Below are 17,776 nucleotides of genomic sequence, written 5' to 3'. Positions count from 1 at the left end.
ATGAATGGACCTAGTTCGTCCTATTCATATTCTAGGCAAGGACCTCGTTCGTCCAAAGCCATTGTAGATAATGGACCTCGTTCGTCCAAAGCTAAATGGAATTATTATTCGAAAGTTGTTTCTCAAAATGGACCTAGTTCGTCCAATGATATTGCCAAGGGCGTGACTGGAATGGAACCTAGATGCCCTGAGGTCGCAACTTATAGTATGCCAGCCTTTAACAGAAGGAAGTCTTTTACCGATGGAGCCAACCCGAATATAATGATGTCAATCGATGGAGAATACTCCAGAGGACAAATGTCTTGATTTGATGGTCGCTGGGGTTTTAAATTATGTTGGTAATGGTGGCAAAGCCACATCATTTATTTTAATTTTTTTCTTGTTTTTTGTTCGAGTCTTTCCAGAACTTTTGATACCGGAAGACTGAACGGGGGCCGGGATGTTCACGTTCGTGAAGCGCCGTTAATTTCGGATGAGCGGCGGCGGAACCGATCTGATAACCCAGTGTAAAAGGACCTACTTTTTATATGGCAACACCTGTTGAAGATGTCACTAATATTTTTGTTGTTGTAAATTTAGTTACAAGTATAGTTGAATTTCGTTGTTCGAGCGCGTAGTTGTTTTTGGCGCTTTTACATTAATAAATTGAATTTAAATATTGGAACATTTTTGTTAATTAATAATTCGATTAATTTAAAATAACATTGAGTTTTATATAAATAAACCTTTTCCGATTTTCTTGTGAATTTTTTATAATAATAAAAGGAAAGTGTTTTTATTTACACCCGATATCGTTCGGTAACTCAAGAGTGTTTTCGTTTTCCATTATTTCTTTTGCAAGTGTTGTGCCTTTTTTCCTCTCTTCGTTGGCTCCAGCTTTGCTCCCCAGCTGCCGCTACTTTTTGTTGTTGGGATTTCGCCCAAATAGTTTCGAGAAGAAACATATGTTGTTACACCATATGGTCCTGTTTACAGCCATATTATGCTTTTGGTGGGCAAGTCCAATCTCTAAGTTATACCTATCGAAAATAAATGACTCCCAAAATAAGATCCACTTTTATAATGGACTATGCCGATACATTCCATCAGGTAGCTCCTGCACAACACTTCTGAGCTTTAATCTATACATCATGCGTCCAAAGGGTTAACAAAATCTGAAAACCCCCTTACTACATAATTATTGGAGAAAAGGACTTCCGTTGCGTAGCCGGTATACAATTCGATGTTGTCAACAGATGAAAGTTTCAATTCAAAGAGGCTGAGGGTACATCTCTGTAGGCAAAGCCGACTGATACTTTTTTACTTGTTCTTCTCTCAAGTCGTCTTGGTATGGTTTAGTTATGTAATTATGTTATCCTTTTGTACTTTCATTCTCAACGTGTAGGAAGATAGTGCTAAACCAGCAATGTTTCGACTCTGGTATTAACAACTTATCTGATTTCTCATCTGGCCCGTCTTGCTTGACCACAATCTTGCTTCCTTGTCGATACTGCTGCAAAAGTGCTGCTTCCATAACTTAAACACGCTTAAGATATTTGACTGAAATGCTCACGGTTAAATTTTAATGCTACTTTCCTGGAGACTCGATTTCATAGCTTTCTTTGTGGAAGGTGGGCATACTAATTTTTTTTTATGAAAATGTACTGCATTTCTACCTTATACATGTTGCACGTACAACAAAAACATACATCCAACTTCTTTTTTTCGCCTCAACATAAACAAGTCCATAAAATTTCACAATGATGAATAGCGTTTTGAAGTGAATTGCACACCTGAATATATCAAATTTATGTTAGCACGTTTCCTTGGGAGCTGGCATTTTCTCACTCATCTAGAAGATGAATATGACTCTGAAAAAAAAATTGTAGATTTTTTATGTTTTTCTTCATGGAAATGTTATATGCAAAATTACTTTCATTTATTTTCTTCTTTATTTCATTTCTCTTTTGTTTCAAGGTAACCGTAGAAGCTAACTGCTTAGCATTCCTTGTGTGCGGGAATGTCTGATAATTGTGTGCTAATGTGGGTGGGTGTGCTGCTGCATTCTCCAGGGACTTTACGCGAAAAAATGCCAGTACATCAGGCGTCTTCTTCGTTTATGTATTCAAAACCATAAACAAAGAACTGAAATTGTTTAAATAAGATTCGTACTTAGTCAAGCGTGTGACTGGCAATGGTTCATGTATTATTGTAATTTACCCACTGCCAGAGCTCCGAATATTCGCTCGAATTTACTCGAATTCCACTCGCGAGTGAAACTCTTCTCGAATTCGAGCAATTTGAGAGGGGAAACTTGCCCCTCCCCAACACCAAACAAAAACTTATCCCAACCCGAACTAAACTTGCTCCACAACCAACAAAAATATTGCACCAAAAAAAAATTACCACCTCCACCCAAATTTTCACTCGCGAATGAATCGGAGCTCTGCCCACTGCAAAACGACATTTGTTTAAAATATGTTTAAAAAATAATTATTTTCAAGGTTTTTCAAAGACCTGCTCAAATATTGCATAATCCTAATTCTGAAACAAGTAATATGCCCTATTTCTACTCTTTAATATAATTAAATTCTCGGAATGAAAGTGAAACAAAAAACAAAAAATCTACATTATGAAGATAAATTTTATTTCATTCACGTCATTGCAGTTACCGCTGCCTCCATGTCATGCCATCATGTAATATAATCCACAATGAAATTGCAAGAATAAGGGCAATAACAAAAGTGTAGCAACCTGCAATCCAGATGCACATAAATATTGCAGTTAGATGAGCAAAAATAATCCTGCGTAAAACAATGACTCCACAAGTCACGAAGTTAAATTATGATAAACGGCATTTTCAGGGCAAAAAAAAAAATCGCTACAAAATGATATGGAGAAAAGCAAGATATAAAAGACCATCATGGCAAGAATTTCTTAGAATGATATAATTTTTTTTTGTAATTTACAATTTAGATAAAGACCATATGCTTATCGCCTATCACACTTTTCTTTTTATACACTCCACATATATTATATTTATATATTTGTCTAAAAAGTATATGGAGGTCTCCGTATAAAATCGGACACTTTTTCAAAATGAGGGTTTTGATTTCCTTTATTTTTGGCTGTGGTGATGCTGATCGTCAGCAAAGCTTTTCAGTACATTTCAGTTTTTTTTCCAACGGATCCAGAGTTATTGCGCCTTGAAAAAGCCGAATTCTATAAAAACTACATGCAAAGAAATACTCAAAACTTCCTTAATATTGGTCAACTTTGTCAGCTATTTAATAAAAAATAGGAAAACAATTGCACAGTGGGCTTGGAAGCAATTTTCGCGATTTACTTTTTGAAATCAATTTTTAACAAAGATTGACCCCTTTGATTTTCTCAATTTTTTTTTGTATTAAACTACGACCAATTACAAAAATTTTAAGTCCTATTTGGTAGTGGAATTCTAATGACTACTATTTTTTCTTAATTTTGTTTAAAATTTGTCAATAAAATGTTTCCTTTATACCAGTGTGAAATATTTGTTACTTCACCAAAAAAAAAAAAAAAAATACAAAATAAAATTTTTTAACATTTGTTTTGTTGTTTTATTTAGGAAATTATCTTAAACATCTTAAAAACTGCGTCATTTTTCCTTTTTGAAAATGGTTTAGCAATTATTGTACTAACATTAGCGGGTATAATTGAATGGTTTTTTTGTGCCCGCGATAGGTTTAGCCGCTTTATATCTGAAATTCAACTCCTCTTTCGTATTTAAATAATCATCTGCTTGAGAAAATCCCACTTAAATAATTGGTAGATTATTTGGCTCGGATGCCTATTTATATTCCCAAACCGTGGTTATTTGATTATCAGTTTATTTAGTTTATTGTCCTGCTCGTACATTTATTGCTAATCCATTTTCAAAATCGAAAAATGACGCAGTTTTAAGATGTAATGATAAATTTTCAAGAAAATCGAAGGGGTCAATCATTGTTAGAAATTGATTTTAAATATTAGGTCGCGAAAATTGCATCCAAGCCCACTGTGCAATTTTTTTCTATTTTTTATTAAATAGCTGATAAAACAGCAAAATATACAACAACAAAAATTATTTTAAAGTTGGACAAATATTAAAGAAGTTATGAGTACATATTTCTTTGCATATTGTTTTTACAAAATTCGACTTCTTCAAGGCGCGATGTCCCTGGAGCCGTTAGTCAAAAAAATCTGAAAATATACTAAAATGTTTTGCTGATGAGCAGCACCACCACAGCAAACAAATATTGGAAATCAAAAACCTCATTTTGAGAAAGTGTCAGATTTCACTCAGAAATCCCCATATATATTCTTGATCACCATGCAATTCTTCATCGATATTGCCATGTCTGTCCGTCTGTGGAAATCACTTTAGCCTACGAAGGGATTGAAGTAGGTGGTTAACATTTGGGTAAACTTATAGCTCCGCAGAACTTTTGGTATTGATGATGGGCTATGTAGGTCTACGTTATCCTAAATTGGGTGTAATTTGACAGTTATGGTTCTCAGTGATTAGGACCTTCTTAACCACAAATATTATCTGACATTATAGGGTTGTTAATGGTACAAAGAAAAATGTGGACTTGGGTCAAGGTTTTAAAATAGCCCCCATATTACGGTATCGTCCGATTTTAGGTATTTTGACATTTTTATCGGCATTTTCGACCCAAATTGGATGTAGTTTGGCACTTTGGTTTTAATTCTCCATCAAAAATTTTGGACATAGGTCCATATTTTGGAGTAGATCACATATACCGATACTGACCGATTTCAGGTATTTTGAAGTTTTTAGCTATATTTTTGACCGAATTAGATACAATTTTACATTTAGGGTTCCTATTGGTCAAAAAACTTCTCCATCAAAAATTTTGAAAATCGGGTCGGATTTTATTATTAGCTATACATACTTATATAGGGCCAATGGAAAATTTGAGGCCCCAGTGGCACGTGTTAACATAGGCCTCAAATTCAATAAGGTCAAACAATTTCTCTATCAAAAAGTATGACAGTTTAAAACTTTTTAAAGACTTAAAAGCTATATAGTGTGTTTAATAAGACGATTAAATAACACTTTTGTTTAAATAGTATATTTTATTAAAAAAAATCATATAATATTGAAAATGCTAAAAAAGTTCAAGTCACGTATTACAGTCTTTTTATCTTTATAAAGGGCTTACCCCAAGATTAAACATACACACAAAATTAGTAAATAAAGCAAATATTTTCGAGGCTGGCTAAACAATAACAACAAAATCCTTTTCATTGTCAGAAATATCATCGCCTTTTTTATTTTCTTGGCCATAATGCTTAATATAATTCTTAAAATATTTCTCATTCTGCAACACATAACGTTTTATCAGGCGATTCCCTGAATGCTTATATAACAGCTAAGAATTGAAAAGAATATTACATGTATAAATAAACAAAATGTCCTAAAATTTGCTTATCTATTACAGCTTTATAAACATTGGAAAAATCTCGCAGTGGATTTTTGCCAAATAATCCTTCAACCTTGTAACTCAATATTATGTCATGTCCAAATATCAGATCTAAGTTGCGTTCAGCATTTCCAGTGAGACGGGACAATATTTTCGTCAGGCTCCATAATCTTCTCTAAAGATTTTACAAAAATGTCTAATTACTTTAAGTTTCACCACAAATGTTATCAGCCGCCTCAGATATTGTATTTTGATGTAGAATTGTCTATTTATACCCTACACCACTATGTGGTAAGGGGTATTATGTGTTAGTGCATTTGTATGTAACATACAAAAGGAAGCGAGATAGACCCATAGTTCCTTCTAGGGATATACATAGAATCACTTTCTGAGTCGATTTATGCATGTCCGTCCGTCCGTCCGTCCGTCCGTTCGCAACATACAGGTCGCATTTGTTGACCGATTTCGCTGAAAATTGGCGAATACCATTTTTTTAGCCGTCGGAAGATCAAGTTCGAAGATGGGCTATATCGGTGCAAGTTTTGGTATAGCCCCCATATATATTTTCGGCCGATTTCACGTATTTTCTGTAACACACACGCTATATATGTCCGATTTCGATGAAATTTGGAATGTGTGACTGAATTTGGTCTAAAAATAAATGTGCCAAATTATATCGAAATCGGTTCAGATTTGGATATAGCTCCCATATATATGTTCGCCCGATTTCACGTATGCGATGTACCAATCACGCTATATACGTCCGATTTTAATGAAATTTGGAATGTTTGACTGAATTTGGTATAGAAATAAGTGTGCCAAATTAAATAGAAATCGGTTCAGATTTGGATATAGCTCCCATATATATTTTCGGCCGATTTCACGTATTTTCTGTACCAAACACACTATATATTTCCGATTTCGATGAAATTTGGAATGTGTGACTGAATTCAGTCTAGAAATAAATGTGCCAAATTATATCGAAATCGGTTCAGATTTGGATATAGCACCCATATATATTTTCGGCCGATTTCGCGTATTTGCTGCTCCAAACACGCTATATAAGTCGGATTTCAATGATATTTGGAATGTGTGACTGAATTCGGTCTGGAAATATATGTGCCAAATTATATCAAAATCGGTTTAGATCTGGATATAGCTCCGATTTATATTTTACATATTCACAGTGGTGTAGGGTATCATATAGTCGGCCCCGCCCGACTTTGATCCTTTCCTTACTGGTTTTTACTTGTCTTTTATAATTTCCTTTGCTCATATTTCTTGTTATTAAAATAATCGTTAAATTCACTACATTTTATTGATTTTTCACAAAAACATTTTTTAAAGTATCGCCAAAATTATTTTACGCCAAACAATTAAAAAAACGAAGAAAAAATAGGAACATGCTTCGTTGGGCTATCAACTGTCAATATAAACAACTTGACCAAAAATCCTGAAAGTTTAAAAGGTTGCGTAGCGTTACGTAAAGCTATTTTAAAGTTTTTAGTTCATTTTATATGCAATATTGCCAGTTTACATTCAATAGAGAGATCACAATATTTTAAACACAAGTTTGAAATTTGGATGGTTAGAATTGAAAATGAACCATATCAGACCACGATCGACATAGTCCTCATACAAAAGTTTTTAACCAAATTATCCAACACAATAGAAGCAATAACTAAAAAGGTTTCAAATGAATATTACCCACGAAATGAATATGAATATTATAGGTTAACATTTTGGTGCATCCCAGAAATCTCAACCACATTATCTCTTATTTTGGCATTTTGGGTTCTAACTCCCGTAGAGAATAGCTGATATAGTTCCATGTTTTCGATTTCGAAAGTTTTTCTGTTATTCGAAGCTGCTAAATTTTAAAAATATCGTCTGTAATATGGATTTTGGAAATCCTTTTGTTGGGAGAACTTTCATGCAGAAAGTGGAGAAAATAGATCCACGTTCGAATACAGGGATTGCATGCGAGAATATTTCGAATGGAGATATACAGTGTTTTAATGTGCAGTGTTTAACAGTTCTGCCCGAACATAACGCCTTTTCTTCATTAAAATACATATCCAGATATCACACACTAATTTCACTTCCATTAAAAAAGTTTTGTTTTTTGTAAGAAAATAATATTATTTTATATCATAAAAACAAGCCAACTAAAAATTTAGAAAATTACATTAAAAAAAAACATTTTTATCAGGACTCGGGAGATAAATACTACGACTCAAAGACTCCGAATCCAACTCGCAGTACTCTTTGAGACTACGCTTTAAAAAAAGCTCGGCAAAATTTTAGCTGAATCCTGAAAAAATCGGTTAAGTTGAAAAAAAAACATCATTTTTATCCGTTTATTTCTATCCTTATTTTTACGAGTTGATGTTTATGGACTCGACGACATTAAAAACTTTCCAAGGACTAATCACTTCTGTCGGCACAGCGGTGGCAAACTTATGAAAATTCTTAACTTTTGTTTTCTGAAAAACAACAAAGTACTCGTATCAGTCGAGTTTGCCGATGGAGATATACCCTCAGCCTGTGTGAGTTGAGACTTTTATCTGTAGACAGATTGAATACAGACTATATAACCAAAATCTTTTTCCTAAAAATTGTGTAGTCAGGGAGTTTCAGAATTCGTTGTCTTTTTTGGATGTATACTTTATACCGACAAACGTATTGAAATATTTAGTGTATATAACTTCACGATTGTGGGAGTTGGGAATAAATGCTTATGTTGTGCTCATAAATTTGACTTCGATAAAAGCGCAAAGATTTGCACTTTTGTACAGAAGATACTTGAAAGAATAGACCGATATAGTCCATTTTGGAAGTGGACCTACATAATTTTGGAAGTCATTTCTTTTAATAGTTATGCTGTTAAGCCGTCATTTTAGTTGGTCACGGTAAGATTTAGAGACTTGGACCATCCCTGATATAACCATGGACTTACCCACGAAAAATAAAAATATCGCTGTAAAAAATACCCTCCCTGCGGTCAAAATGTGCAATGACTCCTCGAACAGCCATTAAACTTCACTTATGTTGAACTTTTGAGAGCGATGTATCCCAAGATGTTGTCCCACATAGACCCTCTTGGTACTTGATATATGCACGTCTGGAAGTAATTTTAGGATGTTCAAAGTTTCGGTCAAATCGGATAATTGAAATTTTGTATTGGAGGTCCCTGAAAGAGTGAATCGTTATAATCTATTTTCGAACCTTATGTATATATGTCTCGAGAAAATCGATTTGCACATTTGCAACATTTTCAAGTCTTGTGGGAGAAGTGCCCGAAGGAGTGGACCGATACGATTTTAAGTTTGGACAAAATATTGAGAGATCCAAAATTTGGACCAAATCTAGTGATCTGTTTTAGTCAGACAGGCCGACGAACTGAGCTAAATCGACTCCAAATAGTTTGAAGCGGGTTTCGTCAAAACATAGGATTAGTCTAAGACCATTATTTCGATGAGGTAAATTTTTATTGTTAGCCTAAAGGCTGAGGATACAATATACAATACAAATTACAGCAGATTTTAATACTATATACCCAATGCTTGAGCATTAATTTCGTTTACGGCTGTTTTCAGCTACAAATTTGTTGCTGATAGAAAAAACTCAGATGGGTATGCTATTATTAGCACTTTATGATGCCCAATAATAAATGTTCCTCCATTATTATCTCCTACTATTTAGCAACAAGTTGATATGCAATCGGAATACACAATTTTGATTAAGGCAATAAAACAATTTTCCAATTGGTTTTCGAAATATACTCCAGGAAACTCCCTTGATATGCCGTACATTTCGTCTAATAGAGATTTCATTTCATGCACTTCTACTCCGCACAATACTGAACTTGTAATTATACCCTATACCACAACGTGGAAAAGGGTATTATAAGTTTGTTTTTGTAAAAATTCATGTTACACCGCGAAATATTCGTCGGAGACCCCCAATGTGGTATACCAATCTTCATATCTCGACGAGATAAAGCGATATTGAGATGTGTGTCCGTCCGTCCCTCTGTCCATTATAAATTGTAAACACGCTCCAGGCCGCAATTATGGAGGTCGGGTTCAGATCAGGATAGATCCCCATTCTTATTAGTGATGATCGTGAAATATATAGCGGGTGAAATGGACCAAAAACATAATATTTATCCAATTTTCTAGCGGCCCTGTAGGTCTCAATAATAGTCCGAACAACGCGTAATTTTAAATAAGGTAAGAGTATATCACAAAGGAGAAGCTTGCAATTTGAGATGGCGATCGGATAATATTTAGAGGGTTAAATGGACCAAAACTTTTGTGTGAAAATTGTGAACATTTTTAATATACAGCTTATATCTTAATTCCTGGAAGTGACATTCCGGACAAGTGAGATATACTTGAAAGTGGAACGCTTGATCTTTCAATTGATGCCAATTATGTTGGTGTGCATGATCAGATAACAGAGTTACAGCCTTATATATTCCGTTATTTGTTTGTAGTGTAATAATAAACTCGCTAGAAGTCGCAATTATACATCAATAGTCACGAAATTTTGCACCGGGTAAGGGTATAGGTCGAAAAAGATGCCTACAATTTTGAATGATGATCTAATATTCTTTAGCGGTTGAAATGGACCATTACTTTTGTATGAAAAATATAAAAATTTTATTTTTGGTCGATATTTTAATTCCTTGGGAAAAAACTACTGTCCTTTCCTCTGATGTAAATTGCAATAAAGTGTTTGCTAGATAACGGGCCTACTGCCTAATATATAATGGGCTCTGTGTAGAGAACCACATTTTTATCCCATGCTACATATTGTCTCTCCAAAAGTTTATGTAACACCACGAAATATTCGTCCTAGACCCCTTATTTGGTATGCCAAAATTCATATCTCGACGAGATAAAGCGATTTAGCGATGTGTGTCCGTCCATTAAAAATTGTAAACAAGCTTAAGGCCGCAATTATCGACTGATTGTAACGAATTTTTTAAGGAGGTCGGGTTCGGGCCAGAATAGAAATGATTAGTTTTTATTGATGATCGTGAAATGTTCAGGGGATGAAATGGACCAAAATCAAAATTTTAACCAATTTTGTAGCGGCTCTGTAGGTCAAAATATTAACCCGCAAAATTCTAAACAAAGTTTGAGTTTATGAAGAAGAAGCGTACAAACCAACGTGAAGATCAGATAATACTTAGCGGGTTAAATGAACTGAAACTTTTGTGTGAAATTGGTAAACATTTCAATAACGTAGCGGTTAAACAACGGAAGTAGTAGTACTACATAAGTGGGTTTCATTACATTTTAGTTTGTGTGAACTAAATTTTCCTTTCCTGCTAAAAAAATTTCTTTGTCATGCTAGATAACTTTTTGGTTTTGGTCATTAGTATTATACATTACATCTCCGATATTTGATAATTAAATTTTCACAATCATTGAAAAGAAGTTCCGTGAAGAGCGATTGTCCAGGGATAGTGGTATAGGGTATCCCATGGTCGGCTCCGTCTGTTTTTTTAATACAGAATGAGTTTAAAACCTTTGTATTCATTACAGAATTCCAAAACACTTTATTATTTGATAAAATGACATGGCATAAAGAAGTAATTCAGTTTCACTGGAAGTTTCTCTCAAAGAGAGTATTCAAAAAAAATTATATTTCTTAGACAACTTGTTAATATAGTACATTTTCAGTACAGAACCTTCAAAACAATATAAATTTTCGTTGTTGGCGTTTTTTATTGTTGGACTGCAGAATTTTACATCTTTGTGTTTATTTCAGCTCTAGTCCATATTTTGTTGTATTCAAGTATTTGAATAACAACAAAATGTTTTACAGTGGATATGAAATTGATTAGTTGCTGGCGGAGGGTGGGGAATACTATAGTTTCAGTTGTCACCAAACAACTTCATCAGTTCCCTTTTCCGCCGACTCTGTATCGATAAACAGGTCAATAAGCCCATCCAGCAAATTAAACAAAATGAGAAAATTGCTGTATGGCCCTAAAGCTGATTACCCTACAATTTAATTACAATTTATAAATTTTCATTTGAAATTTCCAAAAACAAAAATTATTTTGGAGAAAAAATTTTATAATTTGTTAAAGTAGCTCAAAAAAATGTATTGGACCTAACCATAACCCCCCCTCCCCACCCTGCGTACGTCCCTGGTGACCGCTGTGATCAACAAGTGTGGTGATAAAAATTAGTTCGGCTTAGTAACTTTCAAGTTGATTGGTCGAAATTTTATTAGTTTGATTGGATTTAGCCCTGCATGACTGAACATAATATCGTTTATCGTTTTGTTATTTTTACACCTTTTCATTTGTTATAAAATATTTGCACTACCCTAATGTAAGGCAATTCAACAACCAAATCACGAAATGGCCATTATAATGTACAAAAAGCCAACAGACGTTGCAATTTTTAGAAAAAAATTTATATATGTACGTATTTCTGTACACATTGCATGCATGTATGTGTATCAGAGAAAAATGCAACGACAAAAAGCATAAGTAGACAAGGACACGAATGTTAACAAAAATATATTTTACAATGTTGTAAAGAACGTGGAAGGCAGGATAAATAAGAATATGAATTAGAAAAACGTTATAATATATTATCAATGGCAAACCACTAGAGCGACTGTCATTTTATTTCTTTTTACTATGTTTATTTTTTTTTTTTGTTTGCCTTTTTGCAATGAAGATAAAACTACAAATAATGTCATTAAAAATATTCGAGAAGTAGAAGAGAGATATACTGTCTAAAGACATCCAAGATTTACCCTGATAAAAGAAATTTGATTTCACGGGAGACACATAAGGAGCCTGCATAATTCTACAAAATATAATTTAAAATACTAATGTGCGGATTTTCACATAAAGAAGAAAAAGTTTGGTGATAACACCAGAACATGGACCTAGGTTAACAATTTTGATAGGTTGATTTATTGTTTTATTTTGTTATCTAAATATCAAAATTCTAAGAAGCTAAATTATTTTATTGACCCTAGTTGTTCAAGCAGCACGTTCGATAGTATTGTTACGAATATAGTAAGAAGATTTAATTTAATTTACATGAATTTTTGTTAAGTCCTCGAATTTAAATTGAAACGTAAATTTTATTAAGCATTTAGTTCATTTGTATCAGTTTTGCAACAACAACAACAGCAACTGTATACTGAAATCATGAAATTACCGCTTAGTCTTAATTTACACTATTTACTTAACCATTGTTACTGCTGTTGTACTTTTTCTCTCTCATCTGAATTCTGATGTCATTCACTGTAACCCCTTCTGCTCTTCCTTATTTACTACCTCAGTCCCCATTAGTTGTTTATATTAATTCGTCTGTTTGTATACGAGTATGTACGTTAGGCCGGGGCGATTTGTGTGGAAGGAAAAAAACCTTAATGGACCCTTCGCGTTTCAAAAAAGTCCACTGTCCATTTTGCATCAGAACGCTTGCATATTTTTCTGGTCAACTTTTGTAGCACAATGTCATTTATCGACATTTTCCGAAAAGTTTGCACCTTCTCAAGGCCAAAACTGCCCGAAGGAGCATTCCAATACTTTTGCGATGTACCAGAGAGTTCTTGATAACTGTGTTGGCTACAATTTTGTTCTTTGTATTGGATCGCAAATCTCAGTAGTTTGACTGTTATATGCCAAAATATCGAAAAAATAGTCAATAAAAAATTTCAAGTCAAAATCGGGAGGCTCGATTTTCGTCGTAGACATATGGTCCAGAAGACTTTTTGCTCAGTTCATTCCCAGGAATCAGAAACGCGAAGGGCCTATTAAGGTTTTCAAATCGCCCCGTCCTAATGTACGTATATCTATTTGCGAAACCACTAACATGTTGCGTGATCATTGTGGAACATTCTACGTTACGGATGCTACAACAGTCTACACATCAGCTGACGAGTGTAAATACGGAGGAGTAGTGGTTGGGAACATTCTACGTTACGGATGCTACAACAGTCTACACATCAGCTGACGAGTGTAAATACGGAGGAGTAGTGGTTGGGCGAGTTGAGTTATAAATCATACCGCGACTTAAAACCGTCAGTGTACGTTTAGTAAAGAAGAATATCGTGAATTAAGTAAAATGTAAACTTAGTAACCTAAAGTCTTGTGTGAATAACGTTAATAAAGCATTGTAGAATCGTTTTATTTGGTACAAATCATATCGCACGGTACGACTTAACAGACTTTGAATGAAAGGTGCATACACCTGTGAAGTTCTTGCGGATTCTGAAACTACTTTATTCATAGATAAGAAAAATCAAAAAACAAAAAAAAAAATCGCCATGTTTAGGGTTTTTTTAGGTTTTCACGATTTTGCTTGGAAACCGCAAGTCCTACCGTAATGGGACTAAAGAAAACGTTGAATCAGTGAAAATTATCTACAAGATTGACTTTCGGTGGATTCCTAAATTTTCAATGTACCTCTTAGGTCATGACAACCAAACTCGAATGATAATTAATTCAAATATCACTATAAAACAAAAAATGATTTCAGCATGAGCCAGGCTCTCATTCGAATCTGGGTCCCCGACAACCAAGTGACACGGTTGCCAGCGTCTTAGCGTTCTAAGCCACCATCATCTTGTCAAAGCCTTAGATGACAAATATTGATGATCAAATCTTCTGATACAAATACAAAGAAAGGTGGCAAAAGCTACCATAGTATTTGTAATAAAGCATTGAAAAATAGGGTTGCCAGCCATTAAAATAAATTAAAATTTCGAATATAAAATTTACGAATGATTTGTCGTATAAATGCTAATTTCCAAACTTCGCCTTCCACTAAAATAACCTTGAAATCTGACTGATGATCGGACTTAACCACCGGTTAAACGTAGCATAATGGTTGAATGTGTGGGAGTTCGCGGATTTTTAACTTTTCTATGTACCTCCTAGGTCAAAACAGATCAACTCGAAAAAGAATTAATTCAAACAGACTTTTTCCTAAGTTCAAATTGGGACAATGCATTGACTGTATCGCCTCCTTATAAAGCAATGTCATATACGGTACTCTTAACTAACTGTAAATGATAAAAGTTTTTGGGGATTCTGAAACAGCAATGTTCATAGATGAGAAAAATCCCAAAACAAGAAAAAATCGCTCGTGGCAATTTTAAATAAATCGCGGTCAAAGGTCACATTTTTAGGTTTATTTTAAGGTTTCAGGATTTTGCTGGGAAATGGCAAGACCTATCGAAATGGGACTAAAAAAATTGTAACAGTGAAAACTCTCTACAACATTTTCTTTAGTTCCATTTTGATAGGACTTGCCGCTTCCAAGCAAAATCGTGAAACCCTAAAAAAAAACTAAAAATGTGAACTTTGACCGCGATTTTTTTAAAAATCCCTCCAGCGGTTTTGGCTTGTTTTTGGATTTTCCCCCTCTATGAACATTGCTGTTTCAGAATCCGAAAAAACTTTCCATGTGTAAACGGCTTTAATTTAAAGTTACATTGTTTTATAAGGAGGAGGAAATTCGATAGGACTTGCGGTTTCCAAGCAAAATCGCGAAAACCTAAAAAACGTTAAATATGTGAACATTGACCGCGATCTTTTTAAAAAGCCCTCCGACGAATTGTTTGTTTTTTGATTTTTCTAATTTATGTAGTTTCAGAATCCGCAAAAATTACACTTCATTGAAAGTTATTTCGGCTCACCGTGTGGTACTTCAATACAATTCGAGGTTTTTATTTGTTTTATTTATGGTGGTGATGTTTATAATTATTTATCTCTGGAGTAGGGCATTGAAAAAGTTCTCCCAAAATTATGTCAACCAATTGGCTTGACTAGCCGGATATTTAAACAAATGACTGAAATGGGATTTTATTTGTGCGTATTCCGACGTGAAATGTGTGGTTCCTGACATTTTTGCCCACACATAAACTTCAAAAATTGACAAATAGACAAATAGCAGTAATCCTTAGGATATCAATTACAACTGTGTAATATTTTAAGAAATGTGTACTTTACGTGATAAGGTGCTCGGTAGTAAAAAAGGCATTTTATAGATAATTTTGAAGAAAAAGGAATTTTGTTTTTGTAGCCTGTTTGGTTCTATGGAGTTGGCTTGAAGTCATAAATTTGAATAGGAGGGCTGTTACCGGCAAATTCTCTGATTTCAGGCCCAGGAGTGGGCCTTTACCTGAACCCAACATAAAAAAATAATATATGTATACTCCTTACTAATTAGTAATTATAATTATAATTATAATATATATAATTATAATTATAATTATAATTATAATTAAAGAAATATTCTGAAATCTATTAAATTTGACTGAAGATCCATATTTTTTAATGTATAACCCCCAGTTTATGTATTTCGAAACGAAAATGTGTGCGCACGAAAGACACCCAAACTTTAGTTTTTTAAATATTATTTCATTTGCTTTTGCTTCAAAACAAAAAACAAATTTGAAAAACACACTCAAATTTGGTAGTTTTTCTTGCGCATTCGTTTTCTTATCGACATACATAAACAGGCCCTTAAAATTACAAGTCCTGTTAGCATATGCCGTATACAACCTTGTGACTGGTCATAACCACACTAAAATGAATATTGCCCCACTTTATTTTCATATGATAAGGTAGGTAGCATTTGTTATGGTATGTTTTTAGTTCAATTTCAATTTCCTTGATGATGACCAACATAGCAACGCCGGGTTAGCATTTTCTAACGCATACGAAGACAAAAAAAGCAATAGTTTTCACACATATACACACCAATTTGTACACACACATATTGTGAAAATTAATTAGAATTGTTGGTCAGGTGGCTAGAGCCTGTTATCCTTTTACGAGTCCCTAGATATTTTCACGTAACTCCACTTTTTTATGGTGGGTCACATTTGGTTGCTCAGTATTGAAGCTGTGTGGTGGCCATATTGCAATTTTGTGCATGTGTGTGTGTCTGTCTGCATTGGTATGCCCCGGTTTTGAATTAGGGGCTTTCGTATATAAGAATTTATGCTTTCACATTTGCATTTGCCATGTCATTTGCTTACCTCGACAATTGCAACCTGCCCCTAACTAAAACTCTGTACGTGTTTTTTTTTTGCTCTACCTTTATTTGAAAAGTGAACGAAAGAAAAAAACTTGTACGGATAAGCGACCAACTGTGTCTGTGGCCAGCATTCTCTTAAGCGCAAACACACACATACACAATCTAAAATATGGTCGTTTCATTTCAGTGTCAGTTTCAGTTTCATTTGCCACTTTTCGTCCTCCCTTCATTTGTTTCTTCTGCTTAATTTTCGCCTATAATGGTTGACCTATATTTTCTTGTTGTGTTATTTTCCATTTCTTTACATCTGCTGCTGCTGTTCCACCTCTTCCTGCAGTGTTTTTTTAGTTTTTGCAAACATTTGAAAAATGTGTTCACTTTTTCTGATTGTCTGAACATGACAGTTGAAGTTGAAGACTTTAAATAGCCAGATAGTTTGTGTAATGTTGTAAAAAATTAAATTTATGCAATAAAAACGTATAATTGAACTTTTTTTCATGACTAATTTTACATTTGATGTTCTCTGCAGTCACGAAACTTTCCAAACAAAAATTGTAAACATAAGTCCATGTTTTGGTATAGCCCCTACATAACGGTTGTGCTCAAAAGACTTCACTACTATAAATCGTCAAAATGGGTAAATTTATTGGTATAGCCCCCACATAAAAGTACTTCTCGATATTTAACACTGCCCGTAATTTGGCATTTGAGGTTCCCTGCTGTCACAAACCGTTTCCAGCAAGAATTGTCAACATATATCCACACTTTGATGTAGCTCCCATATCTTTATATGGTACCACCTGTTTGAACACTTTTTTTAGATTAATAGATTAAGTCTCATCTGTCAGCAGATAAAAAAATCTTCCTTTGAAAACTCCTCCTCGATGGTAGGGGTACATTTTTTGAATCTATATTTTTTGATACTTTTAAATTAATTTTAAGCAAGTAAAAAGTCGTTAAGTTCGGCCGGGCCGAACTTTTTATACCCTCCACCATAAAATAGTCTTAATTAAAATGGAATAATTAGGGTCCTTTTACAATTTTAGGTGGAATAACTTTTCGACAATGAATAGACTCCTACTGCCTCCCACTATTGCTTAAATTACACTGTGAACACAAATGTTGGGGCAGAGATAATTCCTTTTGGAGATGAAAGCCCTTGGTGTGTGTATATTAAAAACCCAGAAGGACAGATGCGCCGTGAGTCGAACTTCCGCGTTATGGCGTGATGAAGTTTTTGCAAGAGACCCTGTAAGCCATCATGAATTAGCATTATATCTTTGCTTGTTGTTT

The sequence above is a fragment of the Musca autumnalis genome, unplaced genomic scaffold (assembly GCF_047663935.1).
Source record: "Musca autumnalis isolate F117 unplaced genomic scaffold, ASM4766393v1 scaffold_2, whole genome shotgun sequence".
Lineage (NCBI taxonomy): Eukaryota > Metazoa > Arthropoda > Insecta > Diptera > Muscidae > Musca > Musca autumnalis.
The sequence above is the reverse complement of the archived record's forward strand: the minus strand, read 5'-3'. Positions refer to the sequence as shown.